This window comes from Siphateles boraxobius, unplaced genomic scaffold, assembly GCF_051911475.1.
Source record: "Siphateles boraxobius isolate OS27281-9 unplaced genomic scaffold, OSU_SipBor_1 1, whole genome shotgun sequence".
NCBI lineage: Eukaryota > Metazoa > Chordata > Actinopteri > Cypriniformes > Leuciscidae > Siphateles > Siphateles boraxobius.
The window spans coordinates 1,533,159-1,554,267 of NW_027508699.1; the positions used below are offsets into that span (position 1 = coordinate 1,533,159).

At 46.7% G+C, this 21,109-nt stretch overlaps 22 non-coding genes across 22 annotated transcripts; 4 read left to right on the top strand and 18 right to left on the bottom strand.

The window, feature by feature from the left end:
- Window positions 1–335: 335 nt before the first annotated feature.
- On the bottom strand, window positions 336–417 carry trnas-gcu (transfer RNA serine (anticodon GCU)). The gene has a single exon. It is a non-coding gene; the product is annotated as a tRNA-Ser (tRNA).
- Window positions 418–554: 137 nt separating this feature from the next.
- Window positions 555–636, bottom strand: trnas-gcu (transfer RNA serine (anticodon GCU)). The gene has a single exon. It is a non-coding gene; the product is annotated as a tRNA-Ser (tRNA).
- Window positions 637–1,831: 1,195 nt separating this feature from the next.
- trnas-gcu (transfer RNA serine (anticodon GCU)) lies at window positions 1,832–1,913 on the bottom strand. Its single transcript has one exon. It is a non-coding gene; the product is annotated as a tRNA-Ser (tRNA).
- A 137-nt stretch (window positions 1,914–2,050) lies between these two features.
- Window positions 2,051–2,132, bottom strand: trnas-gcu (transfer RNA serine (anticodon GCU)). The gene has a single exon. It is a non-coding gene; the product is annotated as a tRNA-Ser (tRNA).
- A 1,191-nt stretch (window positions 2,133–3,323) lies between these two features.
- Window positions 3,324–3,464, top strand: LOC143741746 (U4 spliceosomal RNA). The gene has a single exon (XR_013205218.1). It is a non-coding gene; the product is annotated as a U4 spliceosomal RNA (small nuclear RNA).
- Window positions 3,465–4,957: 1,493 nt separating this feature from the next.
- On the bottom strand, window positions 4,958–5,039 carry trnas-gcu (transfer RNA serine (anticodon GCU)). Its single transcript has one exon. It is a non-coding gene; the product is annotated as a tRNA-Ser (tRNA).
- A 977-nt stretch (window positions 5,040–6,016) lies between these two features.
- Window positions 6,017–6,098, bottom strand: trnas-gcu (transfer RNA serine (anticodon GCU)). Its single transcript has one exon. It is a non-coding gene; the product is annotated as a tRNA-Ser (tRNA).
- An 823-nt stretch (window positions 6,099–6,921) lies between these two features.
- Window positions 6,922–7,003, bottom strand: trnas-gcu (transfer RNA serine (anticodon GCU)). The gene has a single exon. It is a non-coding gene; the product is annotated as a tRNA-Ser (tRNA).
- A 137-nt stretch (window positions 7,004–7,140) lies between these two features.
- On the bottom strand, window positions 7,141–7,222 carry trnas-gcu (transfer RNA serine (anticodon GCU)). The gene has a single exon. It is a non-coding gene; the product is annotated as a tRNA-Ser (tRNA).
- A 970-nt stretch (window positions 7,223–8,192) lies between these two features.
- trnas-gcu (transfer RNA serine (anticodon GCU)) lies at window positions 8,193–8,274 on the bottom strand. Its single transcript has one exon. It is a non-coding gene; the product is annotated as a tRNA-Ser (tRNA).
- A 966-nt stretch (window positions 8,275–9,240) lies between these two features.
- LOC143741985 (U4 spliceosomal RNA) lies at window positions 9,241–9,381 on the top strand. The gene has a single exon (XR_013205306.1). It is a non-coding gene; the product is annotated as a U4 spliceosomal RNA (small nuclear RNA).
- A 1,494-nt stretch (window positions 9,382–10,875) lies between these two features.
- Window positions 10,876–10,957, bottom strand: trnas-gcu (transfer RNA serine (anticodon GCU)). Its single transcript has one exon. It is a non-coding gene; the product is annotated as a tRNA-Ser (tRNA).
- Window positions 10,958–11,934: 977 nt separating this feature from the next.
- Window positions 11,935–12,016, bottom strand: trnas-gcu (transfer RNA serine (anticodon GCU)). The gene has a single exon. It is a non-coding gene; the product is annotated as a tRNA-Ser (tRNA).
- A 137-nt stretch (window positions 12,017–12,153) lies between these two features.
- Window positions 12,154–12,235, bottom strand: trnas-gcu (transfer RNA serine (anticodon GCU)). The gene has a single exon. It is a non-coding gene; the product is annotated as a tRNA-Ser (tRNA).
- Window positions 12,236–13,205: 970 nt separating this feature from the next.
- On the bottom strand, window positions 13,206–13,287 carry trnas-gcu (transfer RNA serine (anticodon GCU)). Its single transcript has one exon. It is a non-coding gene; the product is annotated as a tRNA-Ser (tRNA).
- Window positions 13,288–14,253: 966 nt separating this feature from the next.
- LOC143742081 (U4 spliceosomal RNA) lies at window positions 14,254–14,393 on the top strand. The gene has a single exon (XR_013205348.1). It is a non-coding gene; the product is annotated as a U4 spliceosomal RNA (small nuclear RNA).
- A 1,494-nt stretch (window positions 14,394–15,887) lies between these two features.
- Window positions 15,888–15,969, bottom strand: trnas-gcu (transfer RNA serine (anticodon GCU)). The gene has a single exon. It is a non-coding gene; the product is annotated as a tRNA-Ser (tRNA).
- A 977-nt stretch (window positions 15,970–16,946) lies between these two features.
- On the bottom strand, window positions 16,947–17,028 carry trnas-gcu (transfer RNA serine (anticodon GCU)). Its single transcript has one exon. It is a non-coding gene; the product is annotated as a tRNA-Ser (tRNA).
- Window positions 17,029–17,165: 137 nt separating this feature from the next.
- Window positions 17,166–17,247, bottom strand: trnas-gcu (transfer RNA serine (anticodon GCU)). Its single transcript has one exon. It is a non-coding gene; the product is annotated as a tRNA-Ser (tRNA).
- Window positions 17,248–18,217: 970 nt separating this feature from the next.
- Window positions 18,218–18,299, bottom strand: trnas-gcu (transfer RNA serine (anticodon GCU)). The gene has a single exon. It is a non-coding gene; the product is annotated as a tRNA-Ser (tRNA).
- A 966-nt stretch (window positions 18,300–19,265) lies between these two features.
- Window positions 19,266–19,405, top strand: LOC143742086 (U4 spliceosomal RNA). The gene has a single exon (XR_013205349.1). It is a non-coding gene; the product is annotated as a U4 spliceosomal RNA (small nuclear RNA).
- Window positions 19,406–20,899: 1,494 nt separating this feature from the next.
- On the bottom strand, window positions 20,900–20,981 carry trnas-gcu (transfer RNA serine (anticodon GCU)). Its single transcript has one exon. It is a non-coding gene; the product is annotated as a tRNA-Ser (tRNA).
- Window positions 20,982–21,109: the final 128 nt, after the last annotated feature.

A 21,109-nucleotide genomic window follows, 5' to 3' on the forward strand; every position in this document is an offset into this window, starting at 1 on the left:
TGCAATCTTCATTATCCTACCCAAACTGGTAGGGGGCTCATCGAATCGATCCAAAACTCAAACATGTTCTTGGAGATTGAGGCTTATAACTCTGCCCCTTTGTTACCAGGATACTCATAAGTATATCCCATAAAAAATACCGCACATTTTGTTCTTTGAGCTAAGAGAGAACAATTAATAAACCTCTATGTGCATTTCACTCACCTGTTTCATAGACACACCATGCAGCCGGCCGTTCCAAAAGGCTGATTACATGGCAGTTTAAAACGTGATACCACCCTGTCGTTCCATGTCCAGATAAAAGCACAGGAGACGTCGCTACCTTGTCTGGCGAACGACGAGGATGGGATTCGAACCCACGCGTGCAGAGCACAATGGATTAGCAGTCCATCGCCTTAACCACTCTGCCACCTCGTCACTCGCCTGCACAACTGCCCGAAGCTGGTGTGTTTCTGCAGCTATTTTAATGATGATGTTGTTAAAGTCGGCAGCAATGTCCTTTGAACGGCTTTTCCATGCGCACTTGGCTCTCTCGAAACACTAAAGACAACAAACGACGAGGATGGGATTCGAACCCACGCGTGCAGAGCACAATGGATTAGCAGTCCATCGCCTTAACCACTTGGCCACCTCGTCACTCACCTGCTCATCTGCCCGAAGCTGGGCTCTGGTGTGTTTCTGCAGCTATTTTAAGGATGATGTCGTTAAAGTCGGCAGCAATGTCATTTGAACGGCTTTTCCATGCGCACTTGGCTCTCTCGAAACACTAGAGACATCAAACGACATGGATGGGATTCGAACAAACACGTGCAGAGCAGAATGGATTAGCAGTCCATCGCGTTAACCACTCGGCCACCTCGTCACTCACCTGCTCATCTGGCCGAAGCTGGGCTGTGGTGTGTTTCTGCAGCTATTTTAAGGATGATGTCGTTAAAGTCGGCAGCAATGTCATTTGAACGGCTTTTCCATGCGCACTTGGCTCTCTCGAAACACTAAAGACATCAAACGACGAGGATGGGATTCGAACCCACACATAAAGAGCACAATGGATTAGCAGTCCATCGCTTTAACCAGTCGGCCACCTCGTCACTCGCCAGCACGACTGCCCGAAGCTGGGCTGTGGTGTGTTTCTGCAGCTATTTTAATGGTGATGTCGTTAAAGTTGGCAGCAATGTACTTTGAACGGCTTTTCCATGCGACATGGCTCTCTCGAAACACTAAAGACAACAAACGAAGACGATGGGATTCGAACACACGCATAAAGAGTGGATTAGCAGTCCATCGCCTTAACCATTCGGCCACCTTGTCACTCACCTGCACGTCTTTAGGAGGAAGGTTGGGAAACTCACAACTGTGTTGATAGAGGGAGATGTGCTTATGTTTCTTTTGTGTGCTGCTTCTGCTTTGTTGGTAAGAACCTAGAGAGAACGCCTGGGTCAAGAAAATGGCAGCATAGCTTACATTGGACCTCTCTCAGAATATGTTTGCAGTGTCCTTGCAATCTTCATTATCCTACCCAAACTGGTAGGGGGCTCATCGAATCGATCCAAAACTCAAACATGTTCTTGGAGATTGAGGCTTATAACTCTGCCCCTTTGTTACCAGGATACTCATAAGTATATCCCATAAAAAATACCGCACATTTTGTTCTTTGAGCTAAGAGAGAACAATTAATAAACCTCTATGTGCATTTCACTCACCTGTTTCATAGACACACCATGCAGCCGGCCGTTCCAAAAGGCTGATTACATGGCAGTTTAAAACGTGATACCACCCTGTCGTTCCATGTCCAGATAAAAGCACAGGAGACGTCGCTACCTTGTCTGGCGAACGACGAGGATGGGATTCGAACCCACGCGTGCAGAGCACAATGGATTAGCAGTCCATCGCCTTAACCACTCTGCCACCTCGTCACTCGCCTGCACAACTGCCCGAAGCTGGTGTGTTTCTGCAGCTATTTTAATGATGATGTTGTTAAAGTCGGCAGCAATGTCCTTTGAACGGCTTTTCCATGCGCACTTGGCTCTCTCGAAACACTAAAGACAACAAACGACGAGGATGGGATTCGAACCCACGCGTGCAGAGCACAATGGATTAGCAGTCCATCGCCTTAACCACTCGGCCACCTCGTCACTCACCTGCTCATCTGCCCGAAGCTGGGCTCTGGTGTGTTTCTGCAGCTATTTTAAGGATGATGTCGTTAAAGTCGGCAGCAATGTCATTTGAACGGCTTTTCCATGCGCACTTGGCTCTCTCGAAACACTAGAGACATCAAACGACATGGATGGGATTCGAACAAACACGTGCAGAGCAGAATGGATTAGCAGTCCATCGCGTTAACCACTCGGCCACCTCGTCACTCACCTGCTCATCTGGCCGAAGCTGGGCTGTGGTGTGTTTCTGCAGCTATTTTAAGGATGATGTCGTTAAAGTCGGCAGCAATGTCATTTGAACGGCTTTTCCATGCGCACTTGGCTCTCTCGAAACACTAAAGACATCAAACGACGAGGATGGGATTCGAACCCACACATAAAGAGCACAATGGATTAGCAGTCCATCGCTTTAACCAGTCGGCCACCTCGTCACTCGCCAGCACGACTGCCCGAAGCTGGGCTGTGGTGTGTTTCTGCAGCTATTTTAATGGTGATGTCGTTAAAGTTGGCAGCAATGTACTTTGAACGGCTTTTCCATGCGACATGGCTCTCTCGAAACACTAAAGACAACAAACGAAGACGATGGGATTCGACACAGGCATAAAGAGTGGATTAGCAGTCCATCGCCTTAACCATTCGGCCACCTTGTCACTCACCTGCACGTCTTTAGGAGGAAGGTTGGGAAACTCACAACTGTGTTGATAGAGGGAGATGTGCTTATGTTTCTTTTGTGTGCTGCTTCTGCTTTGTTGGTAAGAACCTAGAGAGAACGCCTGGGTCAAGAAAATGGCAGCATAGCTTACATTGGACCTCTCTCAGAATATGTTTGCAGTGTCCTTGCAATCTTCATTATCCTACCCAAACTGGTAGGGGGCTCATCGAATCGATCCAAAACTCAAACATGTTCTTGGAGATTGAGGCTTATAACTCTGCCCCTTTGTTACCAGGATACTCATAAGTATATCCCATAAAAAATACCGCACATTTTGTTCTTTGAGCTAAGAGAGAACAATTAATAAACCTCTATGTGCATTTCACTCACCTGTTTCATAGACACACCATGCAGCCGGCCGTTCCAAAAGGCTGATTACATGGCAGTTTAAAACGTGATACCACCCTGTCGTTCCATGTCCAGATAAAAACACAGGAGACGTCGCTACCTTGTCTGGCATTCTTTCGCAGAGGCAATATCATAGTCTATGAGGCTCATCCGAGACGTGATCTTTGCTGGTTGAAAACTTTACCCAATACCCCGCTGGGATGACTTGAAATACAGTCAGCCCTGGCAATTTTTGACAGTTTCTTGAGAGGCTTCATGACTTGTTGTAAAAGGGAATTTTACTTTTGCTTTTTTTACATTCTGTTTTCGCTGTGGTGTTGAAAGCATAAGCTTGAAGGTGGCTTGTTTAGCCAGGATTTGGACCTCCCTTGAACGTGTTTTTGTATTTAAAATGATTATATCCATTAACCAGGGGGCTCTCATAACCGAAATACAGCTATAATTAAAAGCTTGCCATGAGCTGCACCCCTGCGGTTGACCTGTCCTTTAGACTCCCTGTGAAACTAAACACCAAAGATGGGACTCAAACCCATGCGCACAGACCACAAAGGATTAGCAGTCCATCGCCTTAACCACGCAGCAACTCGCCTGCACGTAGAGTTTTTCTGCATCTATCTTTAGTATGATGACGTTATAGTTGGAAGCAAAAAGCTTTGCCAGGCACACTTGGCTTTCTTGAACACTAAAGACAACAAACGACGAGGATGGGATTCGAACCCACGAGTGCAGAACACAATGGATTAGCAGTGCATCGCCTTAACGACTCGGCCACCTCGTCACTCACCTGCTCATCTGCCCGAAGCTGGGCCGTGGTGTGTTTCTGCAGCTATTTTAAGGATGATGTCGTTAAAGTCGGCAGCAATGTCATTTGAACTGCTTTTCCATGCGAACTTGGCTCTCTCGAAACACTAAAGACATCAAACGTCGTGGATGGGATTCGAACCCACGCGTGCAGAGCACAATGGATTAGCAGTACATCACCTTAATCACTCGCCTGCACAACTGCCCGAAGCTGGTGTGTTTCTGCAGCTATTTTAATGATGATGTCGTTAAAGTCGGCAGCAACGTACTTTGAACGGCTTTTCCATGCGCACTTGGCTCTCTCGAAACACTAAAGACAACAAACGCCTATGATGGGATTCGAACAAACGCATGAAGAGCACAATGAATCAGCAGTCCATCACCTTAACCATTCGGCCACCTCGTCACTCACCTACACGTCTTTAGGAGGAAGGTTGGGAAACTCACAACTGTGTTGATAGAGGGAGATGTGCATATGTTTCTTTTGTGTGCTGCTTCTGCTTTGTTGGTAAGAACCTAGAGAGAACGCCTGGGTCAAGAAAATGGCAGCATAGCTTACATTGGACCTCTCTCAGAATATGTTTGCAGTGTCCTTGCACTCTTCATTATCCTACCCAAACTGGTAGGGGGCTCATCGAATCGATCCCAAACTCAAACATGTTCTTGGAGATTGAGGGTTATAACTCTGGCCCTTTGTAACCAGGATAGCCATAAGTATCTCCCATCAAAAATACCGCACATTTTGTTCTTTGAGCTAAGAGAGAACAATTAATAAACCTCTATGTGCATTTCACTCACCTGTTTCATAGACACACCATGCAGCCGGCCGTTCCAAAAGGCTGATTACATGGCAGTTTAAAACGTGATACCACCCTGTCGTTCCATGTCCAGATAAAACCACAGGAGACGTCGCTACCTTGTCTGGATTCTTTCGTCTGGCGAACGACGAGGATGGGATTCGAACCCACGCGTGCAGAGCACAATGGATTAGCAGTCCATCGCCTTAACCACTCGGCCACCTCGTCACTCGCCTGCACAACTGCCCGAAGCTGGTGTGTTTCTGCAGCTATTTTAATGATGATGTCGTTAAAGTCGGCAGCAATGTCATTTGAACGGCTTTTCCATGCGCACTTGGCTCTCTCGAAACACTAAAGACAACAAACGATGAGGATGGGATTCGAACCCACGCGTGCAGAGCACAATGGATTAGCAGTCCATCGCTTTAACCAGTCGGCCACCTCGTCACTCGCCAGCACGACTGCCCGAAGCTGGGCTGTGGTGTGTTTCTGCAGCTATTTTAATGGTGATGTCGTTAAAGTCGGCAGCAATGTACTTTGAACGGCTTTTCCATGCGACATGGCTCTCTCGAAACACTAAAGACAACAAACGAAGACGATGGGATTCGAACACACGCATAAAGAGTGGATTAGCAGTCCATCGCCTTAACCATTCGGCCACCTTGTCACTCACCTGCACGTCTTTAGGAGGAAGGTTGGGAAACTCACAACTGTGTTGATAGAGGGAGATGTGCTTATGTTTCTTTTGTGTGCTGCTTCTGCTTTGTTGGTAAGAACCTAGAGAGAACGCCTGGGTCAAGAAAATGGCAGCATAGCTTACATTGGACCTCTCTCAGAATATGTTTGCAGTGTCCTTGCACTCTTCATTATCCTACCCAAACTGGTAGGGGGCTCATCGAATCGATCCAAAACTCAAACATGTTCTTGGAGATTAAGGCTTATAACTCTGCCCCTTTGTTACCAGGATACTCATAAGTATATCCCATAAAAAATACCGCACATTTTGTTCTTTGAGCTAAGAGAGAACAATTAATAAACCTCTATGTGCATTTCACTCACCTGTTTCATAGACACACCATGCAGCCGGCCGTTCCAAAAGGCTGATTACATGGCAGTTTAAAACGTGATACCACCCTGTCGTTCCATGTCCAGATAAAAGCACAGGAGACGTCGCTACCCTGTCTGGCTTTCTTTCGTCTGGCGAACGACGAGGATGGGATTCGAACCCACGCGTGCAGAGCACAATGGATTAGCAGTCCATCGCTTTAACCACTCTGCCACCTCGTCACTCGCCTGCACAACTGCCCGAAGCTGGTTTGTTTCTGCAGCTATTTTAATGATGATGTCGTTAAAGTCGGCAGCAATGTCCTTTGAACGGCTTTTCCATGCGCACTTGGCTCTCTCGAAACACTAAAGACAACAAACGACGAGGATGGGATTCGAACCCACGCTTTTCCATGCGACATGGCTCTCTCGAAACACTAAAGACAACAAACGAAGACGATGGGATTCGAACACACGCATAAAGAGTGGATTAGCAGTCCATCGCCTTAACCATTCGGCCACCTTGTCACTCACCTGCACGTCTTTAGGAGGAAGGTTGGGAAACTCACAACTGTGTTGATAGAGGGAGATGTGCTTATGTTTCTTTTGTGTGCTGCTTCTGCTTTGTTGGTAAGAACCTAGAGAGAACGCCTGGGTCAAGAAAATGGCAGCATAGCTTACATTGGACCTCTCTCAGAATATGTTTGCAGTGTCCTTGCACTCTTCATTATCCTACCCAAACTGGTAGGGGGCTCATCGAATCGATCCAAAACTCAAACATGTTCTTGGAGATTAAGGCTTATAACTCTGCCCCTTTGTTACCAGGATACTCATAAGTATATCCCATAAAAAATACCGCACATTTTGTTCTTTGAGCTAAGAGAGAACAATTAATAAACCTCTATGTGCATTTCACTCACCTGTTTCATAGACACACCATGCAGCCGGCCGTTCCAAAAGGCTGATTACATGGCAGTTTAAAACGTGATACCACCCTGTCGTTCCATGTCCAGATAAAAGCACAGGAGACGTCGCTACCTTGTCTGGCTTTCTTTCGTCTGGCGAACGACGAGGATGGGATTCGAACCCACGCGTGCAGAGCACAATGGATTAGCAGTCCATCGCTTTAACCACTCTGCCACCTCGTCACTCGCCTGCTCAACTGCCCGAAGCTGGTTTGTTTCTGCAGCTATTTTAATGATGATGTCGTTAAAGTCGGCAGCAATGTCCTTTGAACGGCTTTTCCATGCGCACTTGGCTCTCTCAAAACACTAAAGACAACAAACGACGAGGATGGGATTCGAACCCACGCGTGCAGAGCACAATGGATTAGCAGTCCATCGCCTTAACCACTCGGCCACCTCGTCACTACGCCTGCACATCTGCCCGAAGCTGGGGTGTGGTGTGTTTCTGCAGCTATTTTAAGGATGATGTCGTTAAAGTCGGCAGCAATGTCATTTGAACGGCTTTTCCATGCGCACTTGGCTCTCTCGAAACACTAGAGACATCAAACGACGAGGATGGGATTCGAACCCACACATAAAGAGCACAATGGATTAGCAGTCCATCGCTTTAACCAGTCGGCCACCTCGTCACTCGCCAGCACGACTGTCCGAAGCTGGGCTGTGGTGTGTTTCTGCAGCTATTTTAATGGTGATGTCGTTAAAGTCGGCAGCAATGTACTTTGAACGGCTTTTCCATGCGACATGGCTCTCTCGAAACACTAAAGACAACAAACGAAGACGATGGGATTCGAACACACGCATAAAGAGTGGATTAGCAGTCCATCGCCTTAACCATTCGGCCACCTTGTCACTCACCTGCACGTCTTTAGGAGGAAGGTTGGGAAACTCACAACTGTGTTGATAGAGGGAGATGTGCTTATGTTTCTTTTGTGTGCTGCTTCTGCTTTGTTGGTAAGAACCTAGAGAGAACGCCTGGGTCAAGAAAATGGCAGCATAGCTTACATTGGACCTCTCTCATAATATGTTTGCAGTGTCCTTGCAATCTTCATTATCCTACCCAAACTGGTAGGGGGCTCATCGAATCGATCCAAAACTCAAACATGTTCTTGGAGATTGAGGCTTATAACTCTGCCCCTTTGTTACCAGGATACTCATAAGTATATCCCATAAAAAATACCGCACATTTTGTTCTTTGAGCTAAGAGAGAACAATTAATAAACCTCTATGTGCATTTCACTCACCTGTTTCATAGACACACCATGCAGCCGGCCGTTCCAAAAGGCTGATTACATGGCAGTTTAAAACGTGATACCACCCTGTCGTTCCATGTCCAGATAAAAGCACAGGAGACGTCGCTACCTTGTCTGGCGAACGACGAGGATGGGATTCGAACCCACGCGTGCAGAGCACAATGGATTAGCAGTCCATCGCCTTAACCACTCGGCCACCTCGTCACTACGCCTGCACATCTGCCCGAAGCTGGGGTGTGGTGTGTTTCTGCAGCTATTTTAAGGATGATGTCGTTAAAGTCGGCAGCAATGTCATTTGAACGGCTTTTCCATGCGCACTTGGCTCTCTCGAAACACTAGAGACATCAAACGACGAGGATGGGATTCGAACCCACACATAAAGAGCACAATGGATTAGCAGTCCATCGCTTTAACCAGTCGGCCACCTCGTCACTCGCCAGCACGACTGTCCGAAGCTGGGCTGTGGTGTGTTTCTGCAGCTATTTTAATGGTGATGTCGTTAAAGTTGGCAGCAATGTACTTTGAACGGCTTTTCCATGCGACATGGCTCTCTCGAAACACTAAAGACAACAAACGAAGACGATGGGATTCGACACAGGCATAAAGAGTGGATTAGCAGTCCATCGCCTTAACCATTCGGCCACCTTGTCACTCACCTGCACGTCTTTAGGAGGAAGGTTGGGAAACTCACAACTGTGTTGATAGAGGGAGATGTGCTTATGTTTCTTTTGTGTGCTGCTTCTGCTTTGTTGGTAAGAACCTAGAGAGAACGCCTGGGTCAAGAAAATGGCAGCATAGCTTACATTGGACCTCTCTCAGAATATGTTTGCAGTGTCCTTGCAATCTTCATTATCCTACCCAAACTGGTAGGGGGCTCATCGAATCGATCCAAAACTCAAACATGTTCTTGGAGATTGAGGCTTATAACTCTGCCCCTTTGTTACCAGGATACTCATAAGTATATCCCATAAAAAATACCGCACATTTTGTTCTTTGAGCTAAGAGAGAACAATTAATAAACCTCTATGTGCATTTCACTCACCTGTTTCATAGACACACCATGCAGCCGGCCGTTCCAAAAGGCTGATTACATGGCAGTTTAAAACGTGATACCACCCTGTCGTTCCATGTCCAGATAAAAACACAGGAGACGTCGCTACCTTGTCTGGCATTCTTTCGCAGAGGCAATATCATAGCCTATGAGGCTCATCCGAGACGTGATCTATGCTGGTTGAAAACTTTACCCAATACCCCGCTGGGATGACTTGAAATACAGTCAGCCCTGGCAATTTTTGACAGTCTCTTGAGAGGCTTCATGACTTGTTGTAAAAGGGAATTTTACTTTTGCTTTTTTTACATTCTGTTTTCGCTGTGGTGTTGAAAGCATAAGCTTGAAGGTGGCTGGTTTAGCCAGGATTTGGACCTCCCTTGAACGTGTTTTTGTATTTAAAATGATTATATCCATTAACCAGGGGGCTCTCATAACCGAAATACAGCTATAATTAAAAGCTTGCCATGAGCTGCACCCCTGCGGTTGACCTGTCCTTTAGACTCCCTGTGAAACTAAACACCAAAGATGGGACTCAAACCCATGCGCACAGAGCACAAAGGATTAGCAGTCCATCGCCTTAACCACGCAGCAACTCGCCTGCACGTAGAGTTTTTCTGCATCTATCTTTAGTATGATGACGTTATAGTTGGAAGCAAAAAGCTTTGCCAGGCACACTTGGCTTTCTTGAACACTAAAGACAACAAACGACGAGGATGGGATTCGAACCCACGAGTGCAGAACACAATGGATTAGCAGTGCATCGCCTTAACGACTCGGCCACCTCGTCACTCACCTGCTCATCTGCCCGAAGCTGGGCCGTGGTGTGTTTCTGCAGCTATTTTAAGGATGATGTCGTTAAAGTCGGCAGCAATGTCATTTGAACTGCTTTTCCATGCGAACTTGGCTCTCTCGAAACACTAAAGACATCAAACGTCGTGGATGGGATTCGAACCCACGCGTGCAGAGCACAATGGATTAGCAGTACATCACCTTAATCACTCGCCTGCACAACTGCCCGAAGCTGGTGTGTTTCTGCAGCTATTTTAATGATGATGTCGTTAAAGTCGGCAGCAACGTACTTTGAACGGCTTTTCCATGCGCACTTGGCTCTCTCGAAACACTAAAGACAACAAACGCCTATGATGGGATTCGAACAAACGCATGAAGAGCACAATGAATCAGCAGTCCATCACCTTAACCATTCGGCCACCTCGTCACTCACCTACACGTCTTTAGGAGGAAGGTTGGGAAACTCACAACTGTGTTGATAGAGGGAGATGTGCATATGTTTCTTTTGTGTGCTGCTTCTGCTTTGTTGGTAAGAACCTAGAGAGAACGCCTGGGTCAAGAAAATGGCAGCATAGCTTACATTGGACCTCTCTCAGAATATGTTTGCAGTGTCCTTGCACTCTTCATTATCCTACCCAAACTGGTAGGGGGCTCATCGAATCGATCCCAAACTCAAACATGTTCTTGGAGATTGAGGGTTATAACTCTGGCCCTTTGTAACCAGGATAGCCATAAGTATCTCCCATCAAAAATACCGCACATTTTGTTCTTTGAGCTAAGAGAGAACAATTAATAAACCTCTATGTGCATTTCACTCACCTGTTTCATAGACACACCATGCAGCCGGCCGTTCCAAAAGGCTGATTACATGGCAGTTTAAAACGTGATACCACCCTGTCGTTCCATGTCCAGATAAAACCACAGGAGACGTCGCTACCTTGTCTGGATTTCTTTCGTCTGGCGAACGACGAGGATGGGATTCGAACCCACGCGTGCAGAGCACAATGGATTAGCAGTCCATCGCCTTAACCACTCGGCCACCTCGTCACTCGCCTGCACAACTGCCCGAAGCTGGTGTGTTTCTGCAGCTATTTTAATGATGATGTCGTTAAAGTCGGCAGCAATGTCATTTGAACGGCTTTTCCATGCGCACTTGGCTCTCTCGAAACACTAAAGACAACAAACGACGAGGATGGGATTCGAACCCACGCGTGCAGAGCACAATGGATTAGCAGTCCATCGCTTTAACCAGTCGGCCACCTCGTCACTCGCCAGCACGACTGCCCGAAGCTGGGCTGTGGTGTGTTTCTGCAGCTATTTTAATGGTGATGTCGTTAAAGTCGGCAGCAATGTACTTTGAACGGCTTTTCCATGCGACATGGCTCTCTCGAAACACTAAAGACAACAAACGAAGACGATGGGATTCGAACACACGCATAAAGAGTGGATTAGCAGTCCATCGCCTTAACCATTCGGCCACCTTGTCACTCACCTGCACGTCTTTAGGAGGAAGGTTGGGAAACTCACAACTGTGTTGATAGAGGGAGATGTGCTTATGTTTCTTTTGTGTGCTGCTTCTGCTTTGTTGGTAAGAACCTAGAGAGAACGCCTGGGTCAAGAAAATGGCAGCATAGCTTACATTGGACCTCTCTCAGAATATGTTTGCAGTGTCCTTGCACTCTTCATTATCCTACCCAAACTGGTAGGGGGCTCATCGAATCGATCCAAAACTCAAACATGTTCTTGGAGATTAAGGCTTATAACTCTGCCCCTTTGTTACCAGGATACTCATAAGTATATCCCATAAAAAATACCGCACATTTTGTTCTTTGAGCTAAGAGAGAACAATTAATAAACCTCTATGTGCATTTCACTCACCTGTTTCATAGACACACCATGCAGCCGGCCGTTCCAAAAGGCTGATTACATGGCAGTTTAAAACGTGATACCACCCTGTCGTTCCATGTCCAGATAAAAGCACAGGAGACGTCGCTACCTTGTCTGGCTTTCTTTCGTCTGGCGAACGACGAGGATGGGATTCGAACCCACGCGTGCAGAGCACAATGGATTAGCAGTCCATCGCTTTAACCACTCTGCCACCTCGTCACTCGCCTGCACAACTGCCCGAAGCTGGTTTGTTTCTGCAGCTATTTTAATGATGATGTCGTTAAAGTCGGCAGCAATGTCCTTTGAACGGCTTTTCCATGCGCACTTGGCTCTCTCAAAACACTAAAGACAACAAACAACGAGGATGGGATTCGAACCCACGCGTGCAGAGCACAATGGATTAGCAGTCCATCGCCTTAACCACTCGGCCACCTCGTCACTACGCCTGCACATCTGCCCGAAGCTGGGGTGTGGTGTGTTTCTGCAGCTATTTTAAGGATGATGTCGTTAAAGTCGGCAGCAATGTCATTTGAACGGCTTTTCCATGCGCACTTGGCTCTCTCGAAACACTAGAGACATCAAACGACGAGGATGGGATTCGAACCCACACATAAAGAGCACAATGGATTAGCAGTCCATCGCTTTAACCAGTCGGCCACCTCGTCACTCGCCAGCACGACTGTCCGAAGCTGGGCTGTGGTGTGTTTCTGCAGCTATTTTAATGGTGATGTCGTTAAAGTCGGCAGCAATGTACTTTGAACGGCTTTTCCATGCGACATGGCTCTCTCGAAACACTAAAGACAACAAACGAAGACGATGGGATTCGAACACACGCATAAAGAGTGGATTAGCAGTCCATCGCCTTAACCATTCGGCCACCTTGTCACTCACCTGCACGTCTTTAGGAGGAAGGTTGGGAAACTCACAACTGTGTTGATAGAGGGAGATGTGCTTATGTTTCTTTTGTGTGCTGCTTCTGCTTTGTTGGTAAGAACCTAGAGAGAACGCCTGGGTCAAGAAAATGGCAGCATAGCTTACATTGGACCTCTCTCAGAATATGTTTGCAGTGTCCTTGCAATCTTCATTATCCTACCCAAACTGGTAGGGGGCTCATCGAATCGATCCAAAACTCAAACATGTTCTTGGAGATTGAGGCTTATAACTCTGCCTCTTTGTTACCAGGATACTCATAAGTATATCCCATAAAAAATACCGCACATTTTGTTCTTTGAGCTAAGAGAGAACAATTAATAAACCTCTATGTGCATTTCACTCACCTGTTTCATAGACACACCATGCAGCCGGCCGTTCCAAAAGGCTGATTACATGGCAGTTTAAAACGTGATACCACCCTGTCGTTCCATGTCCAGATAAAAGCACAGGAGACGTCGCTACCTTGTCTGGCGAACGACGAGGATGGGATTCGAACCCACGCGTGCAGAGCACAATGGATTAGCAGTCCATCGCCTTAACCACTCGGCCACCTCGTCACTACGCCTGCACATCTGCCCGAAGCTGGGGTGTGGTGTGTTTCTGCAGCTATTTTAAGGATGATGTCGTTAAAGTCGGCAGCAATGTCATTTGAACGGCTTTTCCATGCGCACTTGGCTCTCTCGAAACACTAGAGACATCAAACGACGAGGATGGGATTCGAACCCACACATAAAGAGCACAATGGATTAGCAGTCCATCGCTTTAACCAGTCGGCCACCTCGTCACTCGCCAGCACGACTGTCCGAAGCTGGGCTGTGGTGTGTTTCTGCAGCTATTTTAATGGTGATGTCGTTAAAGTTGGCAGCAATGTACTTTGAACGGCTTTTCCATGCGACATGGCTCTCTCGAAACACTAAAGACAACAAACGAAGACGATGGGATTCGACACAGGCATAAAGAGTGGATTAGCAGTCCATCGCCTTAACCATTCGGCCACCTTGTCACTCACCTGCACGTCTTTAGGAGGAAGGTTGGGAAACTCACAACTGTGTTGATAGAGGGAGATGTGCTTATGTTTCTTTTGTGTGCTGCTTCTGCTTTGTTGGTAAGAACCTAGAGAGAACGCCTGGGTCAAGAAAATGGCAGCATAGCTTACATTGGACCTCTCTCAGAATATGTTTGCAGTGTCCTTGCAATCTTCATTATCCTACCCAAACTGGTAGGGGGCTCATCGAATCGATCCAAAACTCAAACATGTTCTTGGAGATTGAGGCTTATAACTCTGCCCCTTTGTTACCAGGATACTCATAAGTATATCCCATAAAAAATACCGCACATTTTGTTCTTTGAGCTAAGAGAGAACAATTAATAAAACTCTATGTGCATTTCACTCACCTGTTTCATAGACACACCATGCAGCCGGCCGTTCCAAAAGGCTGATTACATGGCAGTTTAAAACGTGATACCACCCTGTCGTTCCATGTCCAGATAAAAACACAGGAGACGTCGCTACCTTGTCTGGCATTCTTTCGCAGAAGCAATATCATAGCCTATGAGGCTCATCCGAGACGTGATCTTTGCTGGTTGAAAACTTTAAGAATACCCCGCTGGGATGACTTGAAATACAGTCAGCCCTGGCAATTTTTGACAGTCTCTTGAGAGGCTTCATGACTTGTTGTAAAAGGGAATTTTACTTTTGCTTTTTTTACATTCTGTTTTCGCTGTGGTGTTGAAAGCATAAGCTTGAAGGTGGCTGGTTTAGCCAGGATTTGGACCTCCCTTGAACGTGTTTTTGTATTTAAAATGATTATATCCATTAACCAGGGGGCTCTCATAACCGAAATACAGCTATAATTAAAAGCTTGCCATGAGCTGCACCCCTGCGGTTGACCTGTCCTTTAGACTCCCTGTGAAACTAAACACCAAAGATGGGACTCAAACCCATGCGCACAGAGCACAAAGGATTAGCAGTCCATCGCCTTAACCACGCAGCAACTCGCCTGCACGTAGAGTTTTTCTGCATCTATCTTTAGTATGATGACGTTATAGTTGGAAGCAAAAAGCTTTGCCAGGCACACTTGGCTTTCTTGAACACTAAAGACAACAAACGACGAGGATGGGATTCGAACCCACGAGTGCAGAACACAATGGATTAGCAGTGCATCGCCTTAACGACTCGGCCACCTCGTCACTCACCTGCTCATCTGCCCGAAGCTGGGCCGTGGTGTGTTTCTGCAGCTATTTTAAGGATGATGTCGTTAAAGTCGGCAGCAATGTCATTTGAACTGCTTTTCCATGCGAACTTGGCTCTCTCAAAACACTAAAGACATCAAACGTCGTGGATGGGATTCGAACCCACGCGTGCAGAGCACAATGGATTAGCAGTACATCACCTTAATCACTCGCCTGCACAACTGCCCGAAGCTGGTGTGTTTCTGCAGCTATTTTAATGATGATGTCGTTAAAGTCGGCAGCAACGTACTTTGAACGGCTTTTCCATGCGCACTTGGCTCTCTCGAAACACTAAAGACAACAAACGCCTATGATGGGATTCGAACAAACGCATGAAGAGCACAATGAATCAGCAGTCCATCACCTTAACCATTCGGCCACCTCGTCACTCACCTACACGTCTTTAGGAGGAAGGTTGGGAAACTCACAACTGTGTTGATAGAGGGAGATGTGCATATGTTTCTTTTGTGTGCTGCTTCTGCTTTGTTGGTAAGAACCTAGAGAGAACGCCTGGGTCAAGAAAATGGCAGCATAGCTTACATTGGACCTCTCTCAGAATATGTTTGCAGTGTCCTTGCACTCTTCATTATCCTACCCAAACTGGTAGGGGGCTCATCGAATCGATCCCAAACTCAAACATGTTCTTGGAGATTGAGGGTTATAACTCTGGCCCTTTGTAACCAGGATAGCCATAAGTATCTCCCATCAAAAATACCGCACATTTTGTTCTTTGAGCTAAGAGAGAACAATTAATAAACCTCTATGTGCATTTCACTCACCTGTTTCATAGACACACCATGCAGCCGGCCGTTCCAAAAGGCTGATTACATGGCAGTTTAAAACGTGATACCACCCTGTCGTTCCATGTCCAGATAAAACCACAGGAGACGTCGCTACCTTGTCTGGATTTCTTTCGTCTGGCGAACGACGAGGATGGGATTCGAACCCACGCGTGCAGAGCACAATGGATTAGCAGTCCATCGCCTTAACCACTCGGCCACCTCGTCACTCGCCTGCACAACTGCCCGAAGCTGGTGTGTTTCTGCAGCTATTTTAATGATGATGTCGTTAAAGTCGGCAGCAATGTCATTTGAACGGCTTTTCCATGCGCACTTGGCTCTCTCGAAACACTAAAGACAACAAACGACGAGGATGGGATTCGAACCCACGCGTGCAGAGCACAATGGATTAGCAGTCCATCGCTTTAACCAGTCGGCCACCTCGTCACTCGCCAGCACGACTGCCCGAAGCTGGGCTGTGGTGTGTTTCTGCAGCTATTTTAATGGTGATGTCGTTAAAGTCGGCAGCAATGTACTTTGAACGGCTTTTCCATGCGACATGGCTCTCTCGAAACACTAAAGACAACAAACGAAGACGATGGGATTCGAACACACGCATAAAGAGTGGATTAGCAGTCCATCGCCTTAACCATTCGGCCACCTTGTCACTCACCTGCACGTCTTTAGGAGGAAGGTTGGGAAACTCACAACTGTGTTGATAGAGGGAGATGTGCTTATGTTTCTTTTGTGTGCTGCTTCTGCTTTGTTGGTAAGAACCTAGAGAGAACGCCTGGGTCAAGAAAATGGCAGCATAGCTTACATTGGACCTCTCTCAGAATATGTTTGCAGTGTCCTTGCACTCTTCATTATCCTACCCAAACTGGTAGGGGGCTCATCGAATCGATCCAAAACTCAAACATGTTCTTGGAGATTAAGGCTTATAACTCTGCCCCTTTGTTACCAGGATACTCATAAGTATATCCCATAAAAAATACCGCACATTTTGTTCTTTGAGCTAAGAGAGAACAATTAATAAACCTCTATGTGCATTTCACTCACCTGTTTCATAGACACACCATGCAGCCGGCCGTTCCAAAAGGCTGATTACATGGCAGTTTAAAACGTGATACCACCCTGTCGTTCCATGTCCAGATAAAAGCACAGGAGACGTCGCTACCTTGTCTGGCTTTCTTTCGTCTGGCGAACGACGAGGATGGGATTCGAACCCACGCGTGCAGAGCACAATGGATTAGCAGTCCATCGCTTTAACCACTCTGCCACCTCGTCACTCGCCTGCACAACTGCCCGAAGCTGGTTTGTTTCTGCAGCTATTTTAATGATGATGTCGTTAAAGTCGGCAGCAATGTCCTTTGAACGGCTTTTCCATGCGCACTTGGCTCTCTCAAAACACTAAAGACAACAAACAACGAGGATGGGATTCGAACCCACGCGTGCAGAGCACAATGGATTAGCAGTCCATCGCCTTAACCACTCGGCCACCTCGTCACTACGCCTGCACATCTGCCCGAAGCTGGGGTGTGGTGTGTTTCTGCAGCTATTTTAAGGATGATGTCGTTAAAGTCGGCAGCAATGTCATTTGAACGGCTTTTCCATGCGCACTTGGCTCTCTCGAAACACTAGAGACATCAAACGACGAGGATGGGATTCGAACCCACACATAAAGAGCACAATGGATTAGCAGTCCATCGCTTTAACCAGTCGGCCACCTCGTCACTCGCCAGCACGACTGTCCGAAGCTGGGCTGTGGTGTGTTTCTGCAGCTATTTTAATGGTGATGTCGTTAAAGTCGGCAGCAATGTACTTTGAACGGCTTTTCCATGCGACATGGCTCTCTCGAAACACTAAAGACAACAAACGAAGACGATGGGATTCGAACACACGCATAAAGAGTGGATTAGCAGTCCATCGCCTTAACCATTCGGCCACCTTGTCACTCACCTGCACGTCTTTAGGAGGAAGGTTGGGAAACTCACAACTGTGTTGATAGAGGGAGATGTGCTTATGTTTCTTTTGTGTGCTGCTTCTGCTTTGTTGGTAAGAACCTAGAGAGAACGCCTGGGTCAAGAAAATGGCAGCATAGCTTACATTGGACCTCTCTCAGAATATGTTTGCAGTGTCCTTGCAATCTTCATTATCCTACCCAAACTGGTAGGGGGCTCATCGAATCGATCCAAAACTCAAACATGTTCTTGGAGATTGAGGCTTATAACTCTGCCTCTTTGTTACCAGGATACTCATAAGTATATCCCATAAAAAATACCGCACATTTTGTTCTTTGAGCTAAGAGAGAACAATTAATAAACCTCTATGTGCATTTCACTCACCTGTTTCATAGACACACCATGCAGCCGGCCGTTCCAAAAGGCTGATTACATGGCAGTTTAAAACGTGATACCACCCTGTCGTTCCATGTCCAGATAAAAGCACAGGAGACGTCGCTACCTTGTCTGGCGAACGACGAGGATGGGATTCGAACCCACGCGTGCAGAGCACAATGGATTAGCAGTCCATCGCCTTAACCACTCGGCCACCTCGTCACTACGCCTGCACATCTGCCCGAAGCTGGGGTGTGGTGTGTTTCTGCAGCTATTTTAAGGATGATGTCGTTAAAGTCGGCAGCAATGTCATTTGAACGGCTTTTCCATGCGCACTTGGCTCTCTCGAAACACTAGAGACATCAAACGACGAGGATGGGATTCGAACCCACACATAAAGAGCACAATGGATTAGCAGTCCATCGCTTTAACCAGTCGGCCACCTCGTCACTCGCCAGCACGACTGTCCGAAGCTGGGCTGTGGTGTGTTTCTGCAGCTATTTTAATGGTGATGTCGTTAAAGTTGGCAGCAATGTACTTTGAACGGCTTTTCCATGCGACATGGCTCTCTCGAAACACTAAAGACAACAAACGAAGACGATGGGATTCGACACAGGCATAAAGAGTGGATTAGCAGTCCATCGCCTTAACCATTCGGCCACCTTGTCACTCACCTGCACGTCTTTAGGAGGAAGGTTGGGAAACTCACAACTGTGTTGATAGAGGGAGATGTGCTTATGTTTCTTTTGTGTGCTGCTTCTGCTTTGTTGGTAAGAACCTAGAGAGAACGCCTGGGTCAAGAAAATGGCAGCATAGCTTACATTGGACCTCTCTCAGAATATGTTTGCAGTGTCCTTGCAATCTTCATTATCCTACCCAAACTGGTAGGGGGCTCATCGAATCGATCCAAAACTCAAACATGTTCTTGGAGATTGAGGCTTATAACTCTGCCCCTTTGTTACCAGGATACTCATAAGTATATCCCATAAAAAATACCGCACATTTTGTTCTTTGAGCTAAGAGAGAACAATTAATAAACCTCTATGTGCATTTCACTCACCTGTTTCATAGACACACCATGCAGCCGGCCGTTCCAAAAGGCTGATTACATGGCAGTTTAAAACGTGATACCACCCTGTCGTTCCATGTCCAGATAAAAACACAGGAGACGTCGCTACCTTGTCTGGCATTCTTTCGCAGAAGCAATATCATAGCCTATGAGGCTCATCCGAGACGTGATCTTTGCTGGTTGAAAACTTTAAGAATACCCCGCTGGGATGACTTGAAATACAGTCAGCCCTGGCAATTTTTGACAGTCTCTTGAGAGGCTTCATGACTTGTTGTAAAAGGGAATTTTACTTTTGCTTTTTTTACATTCTGTTTTCGCTGTGGTGTTGAAAGCATAAGCTTGAAGGTGGCTGGTTTAGCCAGGATTTGGACCTCCCTTGAACGTGTTTTTGTATTTAAAATGATTATATCCATTAACCAGGGGGCTCTCATAACCGAAATACAGCTATAATTAAAAGCTTGCCATGAGCTGCACCCCTGCGGTTGACCTGTCCTTTAGACTCCCTGTGAAACTAAACACCAAAGATGGGACTCAAACCCATGCGCACAGAGCACAAAGGATTAGCAGTCCATCGCCTTAACCACGCAGCAACTCGCCTGCACGTAGAGTTTTTCTGCATCTATCTTTAGTATGATGACGTTATAGTTGGAAGCAAAAAGCTTTGCCAGGCACACTTGGCTTTCTTGAACACTAAAGACAACAAACGACGAGGATGGGATTCGAACCCACGAGTGCAGAACACAATGGATTAGCAGTGCATCGCCTTAACGACTCGGCCACCTCGTCACTCACCTGCTCATCTGCCCGAAGCTGGGCCGTGGTGTGTTTCTGCAGCTATTTTAAGGATGATGTCGTTAAAGTCGGCAGCAATGTCATTTGAACTGCTTTTCCATGCGAACTTGGCTCTCTCGAAACACTAAAGACATCAAACGTCGTGGATGGGATTCGAACCCACGCGTGCAGAGCACAATGGATTAGCAGTACATCACCTTAATCACTCGCCTGCACAACTGCCCGAAGCTGGTGTGTTTCTGCAGCTATTTTAATGATGATGTCGTTAAAGTCGGCAGCAACGTACTTTGAACGGCTTTTCCATGCGCACTTGGCTCTCTCGAAACACTAAAGACAACAAACGCCTATGATGGGATTCGAACAAACGCATGAAGAGCACAATGAATCAGCAGTCCATCACCTTAACCATTCGGCCACCTCGTCACTCACCTACACGTCTTTAGGAGGAAGGTTGGGAAACTCACAACTGTGTTGATAGAGGGAGATGTGCATATGTTTCTTTTGTGTGCTGCTTCTGCTTTGTTGGTAAGAACCTAGAGAGAACGCCTGGGTCAAGAAAATGGCAGCATAGCTTACATTGGACCTCTCTCAGAATATGTTTGCAGTGTCCTTGCACTCTTCATTATCCTACCCAAACTGGTAGGGGGCTCATCGAATCGATCCCAAACTCAAACATGTTCTTGGAGATTGAGGGTTATAACTCTGGCCCTTTGTAACCAGGATAGCCATAAGTATCTCCCATCAAAAATACCGCACATTTTGTTCTTTGAGCTAAGAGAGAACAATTAATAAACCTCTATGTGCATTTCACTCACCTGTTTCATAGACACACCATGCAGCCGGCCGTTCCAAAAGGCTGATTACATGGCAGTTTAAAACGTGATACCACCCTGTCGTTCCATGTCCAGATAAAACCACAGGAGACGTCGCTACCTTGTCTGGATTTCTTTCGTCTGGCGAACGACGAGGATGGGATTCGAACCCACGCGTGCAGAGCACAATGGATTAGCAGTCCATCGCCTTAACCACTCGGCCACCTCGTCACTCGCCTGCACAACTGCCCGAAGCTGGTGTGTTTCTGCAGCTATTTTAATGATGATGTCGTTAAAGTCGGCAGCAATGTCATTTGAACGGCTTTTCCATGCGCACTTGGCTCTCTCGAAACACTAAA